At 37.8% G+C, this 22,000-nt stretch overlaps 1 long non-coding RNA gene across 1 annotated transcript; it reads right to left on the bottom strand.

Annotated features, from left to right (window-relative positions):
- Positions 1 to 504: 504 nt before the first annotated feature.
- Positions 505 to 1,328, bottom strand: LOC123879891. The gene is made up of 2 exons (XR_006799085.1): positions 1,045 to 1,328; positions 505 to 922 (listed from the first exon to the last, which is right to left on the bottom strand). It is a non-coding gene; the product is annotated as an uncharacterized LOC123879891 (long non-coding RNA).
- Positions 1,329 to 22,000: the final 20,672 nt, after the last annotated feature.

Here is a 22,000-nt window from a genome sequence, read left to right as displayed (position 1 = left end):
TGCAGCAAGCAATGCTTTGAATCACTTGCATGCTCACTCACACAAATAAATATTAACTGTCAATAATATTGTCAACCTTAAGTAAACTACATAAGGTTCAAACGATTTCAGTTGAATACTTCCATAAAATGTCCTCAATAGCAACCTTAAGACAACAACCATTAAGTTTAAAATATTTCTATTCCTACTCGACCTATCTGACTTTAAGTGATTGTTTATTTCATAACTCTGCGTACACTCACTCTCAGTGTCGTAGTAACATAGTCGGCTCACAATGCATTAGCTCCAAATGATCTAGGCTCGAATCTCTTATTGAATTTTTTTTAGTTTTTAATAAAATGACTTTTTGTTTATATAATTATTGTTTATTAATATTATAAAAAGAGTAAATAAGAAAAAAACACTTTTTACTAGATAATCGACTTTATTGTAATTTTTTCATTGTTATCTTTTTACACTTGCTAAAAAGTAATAAATAGATAATATTACCTATTTTTTTTTTCAATCTATTTTAAAGGTTATAGCTTAAGTAATCGTTTTCATAAAGAAAAGAAAATTGAAGCTAAACCTTACAAAAACTAGTAATCATTCGGTGGCGCTGCTTTTGTTGTCTGTTAATTTTAGTAAGATATTACCTATATTATTAACATAATATAAGTTAAGAGAAGAAAATACTTTATGTTCTATGTTTAAAGAGTTAAAAAGTAAAATGGATATAACTTTATAAATAAATTGTTTTAGTATTTAATATAACCTCCAAGCAAGCAAGCGCCACCGCATGGATCCGACTATATTGAAACAGATATCCGTTCTTCTAATATTCTCCCATACTTCCATATAGTGAGCCTCTAATTCCTCTGCAGTCCTCTCATTTCGCATATCCCGTCTGGTGATCTTGCTGGCCAGGGAATAATAGTTATGTCTGGGCTTTCATTAAGCCAATCACGCATTATATTATGTGCTCGATGCACAGGACAGTTATCATGCACAAATGATAGTTGTGTCATATTAACAACCGGATACACACATCACACAGTCGGCAACATGCTGTCACGTAACACTTCCACATAATGTGCAGCTGTGGCGCGCCCTGCAATTGACACTAGTTCACCAGGTGCAGCGGCACTAATCCAGCCCCACATATTGACAGATATCCGTCCAGATTCCATGTTTGGGACAACATTTTCATATTGTTCGACCATAGATCTCCGCTGTGAATCATTATTATGACGCGGGTGGCCACTTCGCGGTCTAGATGTTAAATTACCTTCTTCTTCGTGGCGCGACACCCAACGCTTTTCGGTGATCCACTAAAAACCAAACAGTGAGATTAATATAAAAGAACACTTTAACCTACTAAGTATCTTGTCTAAATTTTATGGATATTCCTTCGATCACTTATTCGAGTATTCGAGTATTCGAGTATTATTTACTCACAAAACTTTATGTAATGCTATGTTTATGAACACAATTTCTTAACCTAATACACGTTATCTAACAATAAAAACAATACTCACGGTGAAATCAGTTTCATTGCAAGTTTAAAATATTGTATCCGAGATTATGTATCAACAATACACATTAGCCTGCATTATTCTTGAAGACAAGTAAAATAAAACGTTTTCAAGACTCAAGAAACAACATGAATTAATATTGTAGCCTTTGCAAGTAACGACGTCGGTACTCGGTAACCATAATTCATCTAACTTCGTAACTGCGATTTTTTAAACTACCCACTTAAGTTATTATAAGTCTAAACGTATCACTCAAAAAATAAAAACAGAAAAAAAGCTTACACGGACCCGAGATTCGAACCAGAAACAGCCGCGTTTGCAGTCCGGGTACCCCCGCGCTGCGCCATTCAACTCTTTTGCTTTAGATATGAATTTTTAGATCTTACTCTCAGGCTTACAAATTGAATGACTTGTATAATATTACAGTGCAAGTGTGTGCGTGACAGACTGCATGCAAGGTAACTTGTTTACTTATTCTATATGGACTTTTGCAGTCGACTGTACCTGCCAAATTTCATGATTCTAGGTCAACGGGAAGTACCCTATAGGTTTCTTGACAGACAGACAGACAACAAAGTGATCCTATTAGGGTTCCGTTTTTCCTTTTGAGGTACGGAACCCTAAAAAGTGGGATGTTAAATCCCACTATTGTATTGAGCGGGATGTCAAATGAAAAAGAAAGAAATTCTGAGTTCATAAATTAATAAAATATACCAAACGACTAAAACATATTTTTTACTATATTTCAACGTTTATTAATAGGAGTAGTTGGGTTTTAGTATTGAAGTTTATCTTGTTCGAGCCATGCACAAATTCAATAATTTGTCGAACAGTAGGAACGCTTAACTACCGGGTGAAGTACTTACCGTCAGTAGAGTTACTTTTTATTTATGTGAGCGCTTGGCCGATGTCCAACCGTGTCTTAACCAAAGACTTACAAGACTAACAGTGACAGATTAACGGTGTTACAAAAAATGAAACGTAAATGTGTGCGTGAAATAGAGTTGTCCTGACTAGAAAGCTATCTGTCGTTAGAGGTCGCTAAATTGTATGAGTAGTTTTATTTTAAAGAATGTTCTAGAAAAACTGTCATTGTTTGATTAGTCTATGTAAACTATTCTCCGACAGATGGCACTGAATGTTAATCAGTGTTGACGTTGAAGTCTGTCAATGTCAGAAATTCTTTGTCCTAGTAATGTATTATGCGACCGGTAGATGTCGTTCGTAATTGTTTATTACAATTCCGTGATTCGATTTTTTTGCGAATCACTACATATTCCCCTTTTTAGGTTAGGATTTTATCTAATAAAATCCTTCTACACTACCTCTAAATATCGCTAAAGTTCGAGTTAACCTTGTCATGCTTCATCTTTCGTACTATCCGAACATTCTTCAGTCATTCATAAAGCGGTGGCCATACTAGTGGTTCATCGCGTCCTAGTGTACAGAGTTATCGCGTTTGTTTGCCATGACTCGCTCTCATGTTTAGCAGGTGTTATGATTGTTGCAAAGTCCAAAAATAATCGGTGTAGTTGTCTTTTCACTGTTTAGTATAGTGGATTAACAACTTGTTATAGAAGGATATCTTAACTTTTAGGTCATTAAGATATGGACGTATTTCACCTTTTAGGTAAGCAAAATACAATTAGTTGTGTACTAGTAGTGCCTTAGTGTAGGCGTAGCATTCACCTTTTAGGTCGGTGAAGGCCAATTTTTGTACTGACTTTTAGGTCATCAGCACGTTAGTGTGTATCTAGCATTATAGTAATATTATTTTTAGACTTCGCAAGGTATGTCTGTGGAATAAGTAGTGATTTTTATGTAGCGGTTGGTACATTAGTTGTTTAGGTTGAGGGTAGATGTACATAACTTACTGAGTTTGTAGTTATGTCTAGTTAAATGTAATAGGTGAGTATATGTTAGATACTGGTGTAGGTATCTGTATAGTGTACCGGTTCTAACTACTTTGTTTTGATGAACGTAAGATTGCGCGACGCGGTGTACAACCAACCTTAAAGTTCATGCATATCGCGTGATGTTAAACTTGAGTTGACTGCTGTACATTACGTGGACACTGTTTATCGGTGGTTTTTTTTTTTTTTTTTGAATCTAGATGCATGGAATGATCATGTTTGTTTGATAGCACTTTTCGCGGCTTTATTTACGTTCATAGGTATTTGAGATTAGGGTGATTAGCTAATGAATCGATTAATTAGTTTATGAGTTTAGTGGATAGATGTAGTCTAATTTCTAAAAATTATGCCTAGTAGGTGGTTTGTAATGTTATATAGAAAATGATGCATAATCTTAAGTTTGAGTGTTGTAATTGGTTAGTTTTATGTCTTTGACATGCCAGGTGCCTAAATTATTACCGTCTAGGTCTGCTATGACTGCATGATTGAGTTCGTTCTTTAGAAGAGATAGGTATTTTGTTGGGTAAGACATTGTGAATGTGTGTAAAGTAAAATGGAAGTTAGGAGTGATTAGTGGAACACTTATAAAAGTTGGTAACTGTGTTACACAAAATATAAAATATAGAAATTAGTACAAAATATACACACGTAGTGTATCCTGAAATTTTACACAAAAATTTCAAAATATACTCGTAACCATACACTTTGTTACGGTCAGCGTATGTTAATGCTATGCGATTTCGAACCTGTGGGTGAACTGTGATTAGGCACCTTTTTTATTCCACAATAAGAGACACAAAAATTAGAGTGGGCGCCACTGTCGCGCTTTTGGACAGGGGTCCTAATGTGGAAAATGAATAGGTTGTTAGATACGCGGTCGATCGCATGGGTAGTTAATTGAAGAAACTAAATGATGAAACTACTAATAGGTACGCGGTACGAGAGCAGGGTAGTTAATACAATTAGGTTAAATAGCTCCATTATTGTGGAACTTAAATAAACTTAATAGATAGCTCAGTCGGGAGCGGCCGTAGGTAACGAGCTACAATCACAGGGTAGTTAATTGAGAATCGCATACGCATGAAGATACGCTGACTGTCCGAAGGAAGACAACTGGCCTTGGTCAGACGCCGGGGGCAGACACGGGCTCGCAGAAGGCTCGCAGACGCGTCAGACAATCGTCGATGCTCGGGCGGCGCTGCGGTGCGGCGGCTCAGTGCTTGTGCGTAGGCTACTCGACAGCAGTGTGCAGCGTGGCTTGGGTAGACGGTACGAAGTTGGTAGACACTTCGCCGGTGTGGTAGCAGTCAGGTTAATAGCAGGGCTTCAGTGTAACTGTTAGAGCTTCCTGGTAGAAGGAACCCTGGAATCGAGAGAGGCAATCTTAAATGATTTGCTCAAACTCTCGTTCCATAACTTTAGATGAGCCTTGGGTCGTCTGAGCCAAGTGCAGGTCGTATAATATAAAAGTGATGGAACGAGTTTACAGTTTCTGTTAGTAAATATCCTATCGCAAGGGTTAGGTTAAACGAGTACAAAACAATTAGCCTAAACTTATAATTTAATAACATCACAGTTACCAACCTTAATCCAGGGTTACACAGAATTCACTACACTTATTTATTACTTTCACTTCACTCCTGCGTAGTGATTGCAGGTAATAGAAATTAGGAATGTCCCTGAACTAGGAGGATTGCTTATTTATATTGAATTTAGCGGAAATAAGGTGTAGTCTCGAGTGTTCTGGATACAGGAAATGTTATTAGTTTGTCGGGAAAGTTTCCAGAATGAAAGACTATTGATCGACAGATGTCGCTAGCGTATATGGTTAATTAAATAGTCTTGACAGATTATTTTTAAATGGAAAGCTATCTGTCGTTAGAGGTCGCTAAATTGTATGAGTAGTTTTATTTTAAAGAATGTTCTAGAAAAACTGTCATTGTTTGATTAGTCTATGTAAACTATTCTCCGACAGATGGCACTGAATGTTAATCAGTGTTGACGTTGAAGTCTGTCAATGTCAGAAATTCTTTGTCCTAGTAATGTATTATGCGACCGGTAGATGTCGTTCGTAATTGTTTATTACAATTCCGTGATTCGATTTTTTTGCGAATCACTACATTATCGATAGTCTTACTGGCGAAATCATAGGACACTAATGAGTTAGTTTAACGAAGTGAAGTAAAAAGCATCTTATAATCTTAAAAAATCAAATACATTTCAAATACACAAATAGTAACAAAGCTAAAGCTAGGTAACAGATTATTATTTATTAATGAAATGACTTTAATATTTTATATAAATAATTTATTAATGAATTCTGAGATACTTATAGTTATTTTAACCCCTTATAACATTTTTTATTGATATTTCGATAGAAAACTATTAAAAGACGTTTTAAAAAAATCTTTTTTTGAGAAATAGAGCAATTTTTGGGATTTTCATATAATTTACCGGAATTTGTTGGTTTTCCACCTTTATTTTTTTAAAGGGTGCAAGTAAATTTAATTTGATTAATTACAATAACACTCTGATATAATGTCTAAGTGACAAGTTAATAAAAATAAATAGTATATATGGCACTCAATTCATAGCTAATGACCTCCCCGATAAGCACTTAAATACAGTAATGTACGGGTTACCCTGGATACCCTGGATGGGACCCTGTATATGAAATCTATGTCACGCTAAATAAAATAAAAAATAGTGAAAATATTTATTTCGTTCTTTTCTTTTATTGGAAAGTACCTAGTGTTTATATTGTATTTAGGGATTGCAATCCAGCGGCATTTTCAATCCAGCTGGATTTTTGCTGGATCGAAGCAAATCCAGCTGGATCCAGCGCGGATCCAGCACCTATCGATTTTTCAAAGAAATGCAATTTTTTTTAATGCTTTAACCGTAGAAACTTTAATAACTAACTACCTATATTTGTTTGTAGTTATATTGTGAGGTCCTTACCTATGAAAAAAGCGTTTTATATGGAAAAAAAAGAAAAACATTTTAAACATTTAGAAGTTAGATACTATGTATTTAATCAATCGAAGTATGTACCATTTATCTATACCTACACTTTCGCCATTTTATAGGTAATTCATTGATTCCATTGCTGAAATAATTGTGGGAGCGAGAATTAATTAAATCTTTGAATTCTTTTCAAAAAATTGTCTAAATTCCGAAAAAAAGTGTTTGTTGGAGCAAGTTTTGGGGAGTATGGCGATTGGCGGGTGTTTCCAATCACAGATCCTTAATTTAGCGACCGTTGGACGTGAAGTATGAGGTCTAGTGCTATCCTGAAGCAGCAGTGGGCTAGAGCAATTGACCAGGCTCCGTTGTTTAACGGCAAGCCATCCACCTTTTCCAACGTGGTTTGCAATTTTACACAATAGAAATCTATCGTAATCTTCGGGCTAGATCTTATGAAACTGTAGTGTATGATACGAGCACTGGCCTACTAAACACTCACCGATAGCTTTTTCTTTTCATTTAGGTACCTATTTTACTAACTTGGTAGGGCTCTCAGTTTCTCATTCTCACTAATTTTCGAAATAAAGTTACGTAGCCTATCCCAATTGTCACTTAATAGAAGTTAAAGTTATAATATAATTTCAGACTTGAGCTATGTTGTAGTTTTTTTTTTTTACTTTTAGGAATGACATTCAATGGTTTTTGCGCGAAAATAAACTTAGTTAGCTGACTTTAGCTGATTGCGGATCCGCACCGCTGGATCCAGCGACAGATGCTGGATCCAGCAAGCACCAAAAACGTGCTGGATCCAGCTGGATTGCTGGATTGCGGATCCAGCATTGCAATCCCTAAATTTGTATTTTATATACATCACATGAAACCTATCACATCAAACCTACCGGTAGACACAATTATCGACTATCGATACTTGTGACGTCATTACTTTGTCAATCCCTATCGTAAACAAACGTTTTTAAATTTTACACAAAATATCCAAAAATTCTTCATTTAGCAATGTAATTTGATGATAAGTCTTAAGGGAAACCTATCATCTAAGCTTCCAATAGCTATTTTGCCTAATTTTCAAACAACAAATGATGAAATAATGATTATAAACAATTAGTATAAATAATCAGTAATTACCTGTGAAACGTGTATTTACGCGGATTATAACGTCTTGTAACGTCACATTCGCTCACTGAACAAGACACCATGGTGGCAAGACATAGATTTTACGTTTTAATCGTAAAATTATTTAGTAAATGCAAAAAATCACCTCGACTTGGAACAGGCTGAAATCTTACGGCCTGTTACTCACGTAAACAATGACTTATTGGCATCTTGTTTCGCTATCTCGCTTTCGCTCGCGGCAGTGGGTCTTATCTGACTACCTCTCGCTCCAACGCTTTGTCAGTCTTTGAGCGAAGCGAAAATTGTATGTCTATGGTCTTAACTGATTGATTTTACGATGGACAAACCATCAGTATAATTATTATCTTTTGTGGTTATCAAATGGTGGCGTTGTGAGCGAAATGTACCTACCTGCTTATGAGTAATCTATGCATGTAGTTATATTAGTAAATCATAATAAGTACCTACCTACTTATCATTAATTAGGTGGGTAGGCGTGCATTAGAGTATTTGTGACTTATCTTGCTGGGCGAAATTGGGCCTGATTCCATTATTACATACGTTTACATTAAGACTACGTATTTAGATAGGTACAGTTATTATTACGTACATAGGTACTATTAAAAAGATGATAGTAAAATATCCAAGGTCACGGCGTTTATATGTTGTTTCCTAATATACCAATGGTATTTAATGGTACTTAGTAACAATGGTACTTTTGTATGTTGTGAAGTCATATACCTACTTCATTTTATAATGTATGTCTCTAACCTTGCGATTATTTATTTATTTTTCAATTTGGAAAAAAACCCCGTTTTTAACGTTAGGTAAAGTTAATGTTGACAAGAATCAGAGCATCAAACTACCACTCAAAACTTTAACTTTGACTCATGAAACAAATTAAACTTCACCAAGCGGCTATATTGCCCACTGCAAGTAGATTGTAAGAAATATTTATGAAAGTAAACGGCAATACTCATGATTCATGTTTGTATAGGTAGGTACTATAAAGTATAAACTGACTTTGGCCGGGTCGATATTGGCTTGAAACAGTTATAGATAATACAGAAAGTTTTCAAAAAAACCAGCCAAGTGCGAGTCAGACTCGCGCACTGAGGGTTCCGTACTCGGGTAATTTTCCGACATTTTGCACGATAAATCAAAAACTATCATGCATAAAAATAAATAAAAATTTGTTTTAGAATGTACAGGTAAAAGCCCTTTCATATGATACCCCACTTGGTATAGTTATCTTACCTTGAAAATTGAAACACATTTTAATTTGTTTTTCACATGATATAACCATAAATTCGCGCTTTTCAGATTTATTCCTGTATTTGTACTATAAGAACTACCTACCTGCCAAATTTCATGATTCTAGGTCAACGGTAAGTACCCTAAAGGTTTCTTGATACACACGAGCGACGGACAGACAGACAGACAGACAGACAGACAGACAGACAACAAAGTGATCCAACAAGGGTTCCGTTTTTAATTTTTAGGTACGGAACCCTAAAAAAGGAACAGTCAACTCCTTTGTTCCAAAAAGTCCAGTACGAAATTGCGGTTTTTACTAGCAATTAATTAATTTCTTAGTTCGTGGATATTCAAAAATTGTACGCAGATGAAGTCGCAGGCAACCGTTAGTTCGAATTATGTTTTCTTCGTCAACAGCATAGATATGTATCTATGGTCAACACTAAACGCATTTGATGCGTTTGATACATTTATGTATTAGGAGGCTCTCAATTCGTCTCATTTTTTTTATTATATTACGTGTCCAACCAAACAACCAAAGTCGGTCACCCGAGCATTGTCTAACTTCACCCAAGACAATGCTTGGTTGGCCAACTTTGAAGGTTTGCTATTTGGAAAACTTTCAAACTAATTGACATAAAACCCAAATAAAAACTTACTAAAAACGTTGGTCCTGCCTAGAATAGTATAAAATAGAAATATTTTTTACTCAAATAAACTTTTACAAGTAGGAACTTTGGAACCAACAAAATATGCACCTACCACATTGGTTAGTGTACCTACCTACTGCACTACGATAAGGCTCGGATGTCGCCGGTTCGCGCGCAACGATTCGTGTCAAGTTTGCGACCAAATCCCATTACACGTAAGGCAGTCTCGTTATTACATTATCGTGCAGACGTGTAAGTCACACTGCTGCAAGAATGGGTATATAACATTAAATACAAGGAATGATCCGCCAACCAACGAAATCTGTACGGTGCGACATGCACCGCCCGCCCTCCCACTGATAAACATGCAGGAAAAGCCTGTATGTAAATGTAGACCTTACAATGCCTAATTGCCAAGAAGCTTTGCAATTAGGCATTGTAAGGTCTACATCTCCTGAGGATGCTCCGGTGTCGGGGCGAAACGTGCGTCGAGTGGCTTGGGATTTGTGTGGTGCTGCGGGGTGGTGGTACGTGTGGCTTGCTTGGTAGCTGGATTTTCCTGCACGTTGCACCATACAGATTTCGTTGGTTGGCGGATTATAGCAAATTAAGCTTTTGGTTCCTTGTATATCATGGACTTCCGGAAAATAACACCTGCTTCTATAATACATAATAACATTAAAGCCTACATCGTGCACAAAAACGTCCAATTGCGAGTCAAACCCGCTCACCGGGATTTCATAACTGGAAAATATGACTTAGTTCACATTGTAGAGTTTAAAGGAGAGCTGTAGCATTAGCACAACAATAGTAGATAATTGAATTGTTGAAGTTGTGACGAAATGCTAAACTGTAGTGTAATGATGTAGAATGTGTGTGCTAGCCATATGATATGTTATGCAGTGTTATGAGTAAGAGGCATTGCTCCAATCCCCAGCAGGGACAATTTACAATTAATAATTTCCACATTGGCTGGCGGAGGCTACGGGCGTGGCTAGTGACCACCTTATCGACAAAGCTGTGCCGCCAAACGATTTAGCGTTTCGATACACGGTATGGGTTGAATAAAACTCCCATAACCCTTTAAAGTTAGTCCGCTGCATAGACTGCATCATCACTTTTCACCAGGTGAGACTGTGAAGTGTCGCCATGGGGTACGTGTTCGCGCGGCGCCGGCGTGGCTTGCCGCTATGTCGCTATGTGGAAGCGCTCCGAGTCACGAAGCTATTTATAACATACCTACATAATATATTGTAGGGCAGTGATGGACTGCCCGGCTAAAATCACGAGTATGACAATACGTTTTTCATCATCGTCGCTATCCAACGTTAACTTTCTATGCCAAATCCATACCTACATAAATGCGCAAAGTCGGTCTGTCTGTTATGTTTTCATAACTTGGTTCAGAGAGCTTATGTCTTCGAGGGAGATACATACTAATTTTGTCCTGGCAAATCAAGGAGTTTCTTGGAATTTTGAGATCCCACCCGTTTAAGCGAATTTGGCTAAACGGATTTGGCTTACCTTTACAAAGTGTTTCATCTCGGAAAATACAAACGTTCTCCCGCAGAAAACTTAGGCGAATCCACACGGACGAAATTACGTCCATCGTCTGTTTTGCATCCCATCGGTGTTCCCATTCCATCACTCATTTTCAAATGTGAATGTTTAATACTTTTTAGTTCTTTTTTTTTTTGGCAGAGAAGTCGTGTTTTTAATTTTTGTAATTTGAGTTCCGATCCCCGAATCGAAGTCCTGGGCAGCTCGCTTCAGTCACAACAGTGAGTATTGTTTGCATTGAAGAGATTCCTATTGTTCGTGTGATCGCATTACGCTGGTAAGCAAAGATGGCGGCGCCGGCAGACCCGCATGGATGTCTGACCTACATGTCGGTGACGCTGTTGCCGAGTCGCCTGCAGTGTTAACTCGATTAGCGAGCGTCAATGCTGCCGCGTACACCGACGCGATCGTTCCGCAGCGCGGGGCGTGCCCGTCGGAGCACGGCCACGAAGGAACGAGTACCTAACTTAAAAAGTTTTCAAAAAACCCGACTGCGATTTGCACTGCATTAGGTCTGATTACAAAATAATAAAATCATAATCATATAATTATATCTATTTTGCCAAATTGTGGGTAAATAACAGCTAGTCATAGTTAGACCCGAACGCAACCTACTGCCGCGGACAGTATGGAAAAATAATCACTTTAGATTAATTTAAATTACCATAATCTCACAATGCGTACATTTTTTGTCTATCGAGGGTAATAACGCCTCCGGGTGGGTTGAGTCATCATTTTGGTACTGGAAGGTGTCGCGTCCCGTTGACATGACAGCGAAGTGTTACACGTAGGGTTGCCATCTGAAAAATCATTTAGCACAAGGAGCTCGGAATCTCCAGTTTTTCAAACGTACAACGCGAATAAAATCAGTTTATTCTGTTTTACCTCACGAATTAAATCAAATAATTATAATTTGTTACTATGCATTTTTAAAGCAAAAATTCCTTTAACTTTTTTATTTAAAAACTTAGCAGTAGTAAATTGACCAATTATATTATTATAATTAACGTTCATGCTATGTTTTTTAGTTATAAATCTTTTTTAAATACTTAAATATTTTTAAGTCTGAATGTTGTTAGTTAGTCAAATAAAAAAGTACAGTCTTTTTTCTCATTATTCAAGAAAAAAACCAAATTCTAAGATTTTTGGAATTTATCAGTATTTCCATCGTATAAATTCCGTATAAATTCTTATTGTATGTTAACTCTATTGATTTTGCAAGCGCTACTGCTCTGTGGTTAACTGAATCCAGACGCTTCCCGGGGCTCGCCAAACAAGGACAAATCCGGAGAAACCCGGGACATTGGCAACCCTAGCTACACTTAACCACCACCTAACTTACTTTGTTTCATTAACCGATTTTGATGAATTTGGGCAAAGAGATAGCTTGCACAGCCCTGGGAAGGATATAGGCTAACGTCTTGTCCCGGAAAACGAAAGAGTTCCTACGGAATTTTTATTCACCTGGACAAAATCGCAAGCATCATACTTAGATAAAAAAAATATTTTCGGATTCTTTTGTTCCTCAGGCGTTCGCGCATCACTCCAACGTCCATTCCGTACGATTGTTATCTACACTTGCGCGAAGGATTTTGACATACTACCATCAACTTACGAGTACATAAATGCCGCGAGTCGCACGTAACGCTAACATTCAGATTTCAAAATATTTATTTAAGGTACATTATTTATTTATTTGGACTCATGTATCGATAAATAAATAATAATTTGCAAAAATCCTTTAGCAAACCTACTTTATTTTATTGATTAAGTACTTTAATTAAAAACAAATTGAAATTTTAATTACGTAGAGGAGGACGGAAACATGAGACTAAATAAATGCGCTTAAATGAAACTGGCAATTATCTTCGTTCGCGCCAACGAGTTGTCGTACTAGAACGTACAAAGTCCTGCAAAATGGCCTTAGCCTGAATGCTAGTGCATTAGTCGTGCTTTCTGGTGCTTGACAAATTTCAATATTGTATTATATTTATATTTATGACCTCAGAATTTTCTCTTCTTTCATTTGGCGTCCCATTCGATACAATAGCCAAATGTACAGTTGAATTGCCAGCAATGTACCTACTCATAGTTCCTACGTAGAGTGTACCGAGTTAACAATATAAACTTATAATATTCATCACCATCATCACACGCCTTCTTCGCTTGAATCCGCCTCTTTAGTTTTGGGCAACTGAGCCTCGTCCACTCCCTTACATGTCCCAACTATTCGCATCTTTGGCGACTTGAGCCCTTTTGCCTTCAATTCTTCCTTTAAACTAAACTTGGCAATGAGAATTGGGCTCTTCTCTGCAAGTGTCAAAGAAAGTGAGCTTCCTCAGCGTGATAATGTTACGTTTACACACTTAATAGTTATTTGTTCAACAAGATAGCAAAATTCATTTTTGCTTCGAGTGCCTAGTTTGAACCCCGAGCGGGTGAAAGATTCGAGCGTAGCGAGTGATTCTAAGTTAGAATCCTGAGTGTAGCGAGGGGTTTAAAGGCACAAGAAACAAAAAAATTGCTATCGTGTGATACATACAACTTTTGACCACAATAGCGAAAAAATACAAGATGTAAGGAAAGTAATTATTTATTGAAACACTAAGAAATTCTTACATTCTTGTAAGTATATTACGTGTTTATATGATTAAAAAAACCAGTTTCTGAGTAGATCTTCACACCTTTAGCAAATTTCCAATCGTTAAATAATTCAAAGGCGCTCAAGTATTTTTACGCGACTTTTCCGGAAGAAAGTTTAATTCAGCGTTAGACAGTGACACTGATTCCTTTAATAACTGATGGTGTTAAATTATCACTAGAATCACTCATATTGTTATTTTTTTAAACTTTTATAACAAATCTACAAAGAAATTAGATAGGTATGTAGTTATTAAGTTTGAAGACCTCATAGACAATTTTTCTTTTGTTTTCCCGCCATGTTTTATTCCTTGATAATAATCTGCGTTCGGAATTGTGTCAATCATAAAATAAAATATACTAATTATTTAATTTTGATTTTCTTTTATGTTTAATGTTGTATTACAGAATTATAAAGTCTAAAACACATTTTAACAAAAAGTAAGTATTTTAAATAATAAAATAGAGAGTTAAAATAAATCGTCGAAATAAAATGTATGGGGTATGAAATATTATATACAACATTTCCGAACGTTTCTTGTGACGATGAATTGAAGAAATGCCAATCCAAAGCGTGCTAAATTCAAAAAAATAATTCTCACTTTGTTTTGTTGTTGTTGTGGTTTTGGGCAGCAAAGGCGCCCTGTTTGATTTAGAGAGGTGAAAAAGTATTTATTAGTTTCACACGCACATCATTGTGGAGCGCTATTTCAAGTCTGAACGCTCCTCTACTCTATGACATCTCTCTGGTTAACTGGATACTTGATTACATGGATATTTTATTTCATTTAAAATCGATTGTTTGCCGACCGCTTAGTCAATGCATCGCAATGTGCAATCTACCGCAATTTGAGTAGACAAGTATCACTTCTTAGGATACTAATTTAAAATTCTGTTTCCTACTACCATAGATACCTACCTACCATAGATTTATCATAGTAGGTATTCCTATTCCTACTACAAACTACAGTAACGAAGGTGAACATCTCAAACCGAATCTTAAACGTTTACGTTCATTCCGCGTGGATTTAGGATTGGAAACCCTGTGGGAACTCTTTTATTTTCCGGGATGAAAGTAGCCTCTCTCCAGTGTCCAGGCATCTAGGTATATCCATGCAAATATTACGCCGATCCGCTGCTCCATTGTGGCGTCATTCAAGGACAAACCAGTAAACCAACACACTTTCGCATTTATATATGGTTCTGATCAATACTAATACTAAGTATAAATGCTAGCTTTTCACGGCCCATCCATTACCGATTTTGATGAAATTTGGTACAGAGAAGCTTGCATCCCGAGGAATGGACATACGCTGTCGCGGAAAATCAGAGTTGCCACGGGATTTTCCAAAACACAATAGGGTATTTTACTCTAACTTTTTTATAACTTTATTATAAACTAGGATAAAAATAATGACGTAAACTGAAAAAACTAATTAAATCGATCAAATAACAAAAAAGTTATAAGCATTTAAATATTTCAGATTAGACAGAGATAGCGATAATAGCATTTTGACGTCACTTCTGCTAATGCCATAGTAACTTCCTGCGGTTTCATACAAATTTTCGTTTTGCGAGAAAGGAATAGAAGACCCTCCCACTCCAAAATTAAAATGCCTCTAACTTTGTAAATCTTTGTTGGATTTTAATATTTTTTTAGCGTACGTCATTATTTTTATCCTAGTTTATAATAAAGTAATAATATTCATCAAATTGAAAAGTAGGAAAATACCCAATTGTAGGAGGATGAAGTCCCGGATATCTAGTAAGTGCTATCTACTATACATATCAATATGAACGGATACATTTAGCTGAACAGGACAGCAGTGTTGGCTCGGCTCCCGTGTTAAGAGAAGCTGCTACGCCAGCTTAACGAGACATATTGTCAGTGTAGCTCGACGTCTGTACCCATTGATGTTGGAAGCGCTGCCCCTAGTGTTCTGTCTGTACCGATGTCGCTCGAACAATCTGATTGGTACTACATACGCTCCGCTGCAGCCTAACATTAGTAAGTGGGTACAATCACTGTGCAGTCTCGGAAGACACACGGCCTGCAGGCGGGCGGGCGGCGGGCGGCGCGCCGCTGTCTGCAAGCTCCGACAAATTGGGTCGATGGGGCTCCCCGGCGGAGCGCCACGCGCCACGCGGTCCGCGGGACAGGCCCAAACATGCAGCACCAACCATTTTTATGGTTATGGTTCCATACCTCAAAAGGAAAATTATTGGACCACTTTGTTGTGACACAGATCTCATTTCTGATTTGAACACGCAGAGAAACTCCACAAGTTTTGTATCACATGAAAGGTCTCATTGTGTAGATTCCATCATCCAAGAGAATCGGTTCAGCCGTTTGAAAGTTATCAGCTCTTTTGTAGTTACTGTAACCTTCACTTGTCGGGGGTTTTATAAATTTTTTATTTACACTTGTAATCCTTGTCTTGTTTTGAATTGCCAAAAGTGTAGCCACCTTAGCCACCCTCGGGAACTGGGCACGGAGTGGGAGAGAGGAGGGAGGGAGGGAGGTACGTGCGTTCGTATTATGATCAACAAAATACATGGCGTAAATGGGTCCTCTTAAGCATTCCCATTTAGGAGTTTCAAATCATTTTGTACTTTGTACGGTTTCAGGTTAGGTAATGTTGTTGAGCGAATTGAAAGAAAGGGGATTGACGGCGATGGGGGAGGGGGGGGGGGGGGGGCAATGTGATACTGACATAGGGACTTCCATACGTCATGATCTTGTGCCACCGTTATCCAGCGGCTCCCGTCGTCCCGTCCACCCAGTGGGGTCTTTCAATGCTGCTTTAACGTTACGGGGTTGCCCTTCTAGCACCTTGAGAATCCAACGTCTATCGGTTTTTAAAACTATGAGCCCTGCCCATTGTCGCTTCAGCTTCGCTACCCGCTGGCTATGTTCACTCTGGTTCTCCTACCAGTCTCCTCGTATCTGATTTGATCACGTAGAGAAACTCCCCACGTAGTTCTCTCCATCGTCCACTGAATGGCTGAGCCTTCTTACGAGATCTGTGGTAGCGACCATGTCTCGAATCCGTGTCATACTGGCAACACGCTCTGTTCGAACACTTTGGTCTTCAATATTGTGCAAATGTGCATAGTACATCGACATTTTATATTTACATGTCAGTTTATGTGCTATAGAGTGTGAGGCAGTGAGTCTTCGAGTCACCGGCGATCTCCGGTCACGTGGTCGCCGGTGCAACAGAAGCACGCGAATCGCAAAGGGATTCGATCGAGCCCCGAGCTATCGACCCTTGACCTACTCGCGCTAAAGAGTAAGCTTCCGTAGTAAAACAAGGTTCCTACCCATAATGTTTCGTTCAGTCCGTCTGTCCTTCAATCATCCGCACCACAGATTTCACTCATTTCTAAATTTTCGGAGTTCTGCGAGTTTTAAGCATTGCAATATAATTTACCGTAAAGGTGAAGGGAAACATCGTGACGAAACCTGCAAGCCCGATAGTTTCCCATGATGTTCTCAAAGGGGGAGTCTATCAATCCCCACTTGTCCAGCGTGGTGGACTGAGGTCAAACCCTCCTGATACTGAGAGCAAACCTGTGCTCAGTGATAACTAATAGGTGGGCGATGGGTTGATGGTTGATGGTGAGGAATGAGTAGTTTTGCAACTGTGAGGGGACTGATAAACCGACACTGAACGCCAAACAAACCAAGATTGTTTGAAAAAGCGCATCGTAAGTACTATAGCTATATTATATAGGTACGCTTTTTCAAATAATTCTGGAATTCTCTTTTTAGGTTTTCAAATATCGAATTCAGCATTTCCCTTGTTTTCCAATTTTGCGATGGACGTCTGACATTTCGAAGTCCGGTTGAATTCAGCGGATATCCTGCGCGTTTATAGGATTCCGTAGCAAAGTGGTAAACCAAAAACGGTCTGTCCTTCCATACGTGGGTCCATCCCTACACCTGCTTTGTTCAGTAACTTAACTACTAATGTGCTATTACTATAGACTTGTTTGGAATTCTTTATGTAATGTTTGCCCAACTTTATTTACAAATGAAAATAACTAAGCCTTGTCCACATAACACAATCCTTCTCCGTAGTTCGTCCTTAGGGCGCCTTCAAATTTGCCATCCATGTAAAGAAAAACCTGACTCGCGCACTGAGGGTTCCGTACTCGGGTATTTTTTAAATATTTTGCATGATAACTTTTTTTCTGTGATGTAACCACAAATTCACGGTTTTCGGATTTATTCCTTTACTTGTGCTATAAGACCTACCTACCTGCCAAATTTCATGATTCTAGGTCAACGGGAATTACCCTATAGGTTTTCTTGACAGACAAGACGGACGGACGGACGGACGGACAGACAGACAACAAAGTGATCCCATAAGGGTTCCGTTTTTCCTTTCTATGGTTACGGAACCCTAAAAATGAAATTAAAAAGTTAAGGAATGTTTTAGTTATAATCTAAATTAGTTATCTACACATTTCTCCGAGTTACGGAACCCTCAGTGCGTGAGTCTGACTCGCACTTGGCCGGTTTTTACTTTTTGCCGGGTGCGTAAAAGTTGATTAGTCACCAACATCAAAGATTCCAATCAACCCATTCTGGAATTTGTTGGACATACGAGTATTGCATTCGGTAGCATGTCGTACTTTGTATTTTTGGCACAAAAATTCGTCAAAGTAAGCTTTCCCGACCTCCCGGCGCAGTGGTTTTACATGAGAAGATCCCAAATTCGATCGCCACTAATCGGCCTGTCTGTCTGTACATCAAATATGTGCTCAGGAACCTCATACCTTGTTCCTCCTTCAGAATTCTATCGTAGACCTTGAACGCTGGCACTCCTATGTGGTCGACATCCAATCTACTCGCACCAACCGTTTTTGCTCAACGTTTCTTATTTGTTATTCGGTGTTTCCTGCCAAATACAACTCAAATACCATCGAATGAGCTTCTTGTAAACATTCCACCTTGTCAAAGGGCAACACCGGTCAAGTGCGAGTCAGACTCGCACACGATGGGTTCCGTACCTCGTAGAAGCCATAATCTAACACTTTTATATAGAACACTGGAAATTAATGACGGACTGTGCCATCTTGATGTGATTTACTTACTTGGAGAATACAAATCTTTTTTTTTTTTTTGATGGAACCACAAATTCCCAGTTTTTGGATTTTTTTCTTTAGGTACTTGTGCTATAAGACCTATCTATTTGAGAAAGACGATTGACAGGTCAACGGACAGTACCGTATAGATATAGATATATACAGTATAGATTTTCTTGATAGAAACGATAGACGAACAGATAGACAGACAGACAGACAGCAAAGTAATCCTATGAGTGATTCCGTTTTTCCTCTTGAGGTACGGAACCATAAAAACGAATCCGACTACCACAAGAAGGGTTCCGTATAGAGGTGTCAAATATGGTTAGATTCGTGTATCATAGTATTCATGTTTGTTACACAAAAATATGAGTTCCTTTTTTCTTTAGGGGTACGGAATCTTAAAAACCGGTCAAGTGCGAGTCGAAGTCATTACGTGAGTGACGATAGAAGATACTTTATTTACTGCAAGGAGTCACGCCCTTCAGCAATGAGGAATATGGCGCCGATAATATTATATTTATCTAATAGAATATAGATAATGTAGAAATACCTACTAGAGTGTTATGATAAACGACGAGTAGGTACGGAACTGTTACGGACATCTGACGAGTCTGCCCCACCTACAAGATAACTAAAGTGTTAATTGATTTGAAACTTTGTAAAGTTGTAGTTGACACTTCCGGGTAGATTTGTGAACATCGAGTATCGACGTACCAATAGGTGGCGTCAAGTCGAATTGCAAAGTCTGCCGGGCAAAGGCCGGGCACTATTTAGTTACCCAATCACTAAAATCTGACAATTTGATTGTAGTATAGACAAACACTCTGCGGTATATATATTCGTTTATGTATTATTCATCAGAAGGTATTTATCATAATAGTCAATAATAATTTTTCAATAGTCATTAATAAATCAATTTAAAACGAGTATCATCGCTTTAATTTAAATAATTTGTGGGCCGCTTATATCTTAATTATTGATGTTAAAATTGTGTATATCCGTGATTGTTTAATTAATCATTTAAATAAACTACTTAATTATCTTTATCGAAGAAAACAAAAGATGAATTAATTAGTGCAGTCAATTATCACCACCACGACCAACACAGCACAGGTTTCCTCTCGCAATGAGGAGGATTGAAGCCAAAGTTCACCACGCTGAGCAAGCGCGCTGTTTGGACAACTTAGAGAATGTTATGGGGCACTCATGCAGGTTTCCTTACGATATTTTCCTTCACCGATAAAGCAAATGATATTAATTAAGTAATTACATATAGGTTTTTAGGGTTCCGTACCTCAAAAGGAAAAACGGAACCCTATAAGGGTTCCGATTTGTTTAAAATTTAAGCGTTAAGAAATTTCTTCCTTGTGCTATTATTTTATCGTTTTTTTAGCTAATTTTCAACTTATTTTAAAGTTTTGTACATAATTAGATAGCTGAGAATGTGTAGAAGCTTTGCAAATAATTTGCAGGCCAAAAATTTCTGTAACTTTAAAAAAAATAGCATTTTCGGCAAAGTAACCCGATAGAAATTATGGAACTGGTACAGTCTTGGATCCCTAATCGGGGAACCTACAAAGATTATTTTTATTTTAGAATTCACAATTATTAATTGAGATGTCTAGTACTTAGAAATTAAATAAAAAGTCGGCAATATGCCTCACTTTTTTTTAATGAATTTTAAAAGAAACAACTACGTATTTTTTTGAAAACGATCAATAACTCAAAAACGGGCGGTTTTTGCCCAGAAGTGTTTAGAGGTCATTTGTAGCATTTGACCTCCTCTACAACTTCTCAAAGAGAAGGTAGCGTTTTTCTGGACTTAATGTATAAATATCGCACATATGGATAAAAAAATACTAAAAATTATTTCCCCGCTTCAAAACGTTTTTGATTTTAAATAATGTAAAAAAACAAGAATTAAAAAAAAAAATCATCAAAATCGGAGCTGTTTCTGAGGACTTCCGACGAAAATGCTTCGTTTACTCCACTAATACCCCTCTGATCCATTCTGTATGCGGTGATCCGTCCGTTGTTGAGATACGAATGCTATAAAGACCCACAGAACAGACCCACTTTTTACGTATGGATTTAAAAAGAAATAATTCAAGCTCCTAGCATGTTCGGAAGTTAGTCTAGACACCCCTGCTTCCCCCCCTCCCGGTGACCAGCTTTGAAACTCTGCCAATGCCTCTCCACAATAATATAATAGATTTTTCACGTAGATAGGTAGGAACCAGGCTGAATAATATTAAGGAAATCTTAGGGTTACTCTTCTAAATCTCGCAATGTCTTAAAGCACATGTAAGGGAAAAAAAATCTAAAACCGTGAATTTGGGTTAGGTACATCACAAAAAAAAAGTGTTAGGTATTTCTTGTACGATGTTACGGAACCCTTCGCATGGTAGTCCGGCTCGCCTTTAACGTTTTTGTGATGTAACCACAAAATTCACGGTTTTCGGATTTTTTCTTTGTGTTACTGCTAGGTAGGAGGTATTGCTACCTGCCAAACATGATTCTAGGTCAACGGGAATGACCGTATAGGTTTCGATTCCCTCGACGGGTCCTGTAACAACGAAGTGATCGTAATAAGGGTTCCTTTTTTTCTTTGAAGATACGGAACCCTAAAAACACTGTACAGTCAACTCCCATGGCGGCTGGCGATATTCCAAGGGAGGAGGCCAGTCCCCTGATTTGAAACCTTATCGGCAGAATAACAGCGGGACGTGCCTACACTCTACAGGCCGAACCCGTACGTGCATCTCTGTCTACGTGCTGTCTACGCCGCGGCGCCTACGTCGACGACGGGCTCCGATCACACTACGAATTACGATTACAAAAAACTATTTTCCTTTCGAGCTAATAATAACAATAAAATATTAAAACTTTCCCATACAAACTTTCATCCCCAATTTTACCACCCTTTACGGAGGATTTTACAAAATAACTTATAATATGTAGGTTTTTAATAATAATTAAAGCTGATAGCCTAGATGCCGATTTTTATGTTATCTCTAACTTCAAACAGGACTTTCAACTTTCTAACCCCATTTCACGCCCTTAGGGGTGGATTTTCGAAAACCGTTTTTCCGGCTGGCGTCTAACACTCAAAAGGCACTTATTTTCTGAATTTCAAGTTTGTAGGCTCTATAGTTCCTGAGATTTCATATTTAGCTAGTCAGTCACTCGTGAGTGGTAGGTATTTCGTTTTTGTTAGGGTTCCGTACGGAACACGGAGCTTAGTGTACACTAAAGGTAAGAACGGAGCTCT

The sequence above is a fragment of the Maniola jurtina genome, chromosome W (genome assembly GCF_905333055.1).
Source record: "Maniola jurtina chromosome W, ilManJurt1.1, whole genome shotgun sequence".
Taxonomy (NCBI): domain Eukaryota; kingdom Metazoa; phylum Arthropoda; class Insecta; order Lepidoptera; family Nymphalidae; genus Maniola; species Maniola jurtina.
Note: the sequence above shows the minus strand (reverse complement) of the source record. Positions and strands in the feature narration are given on the sequence as shown.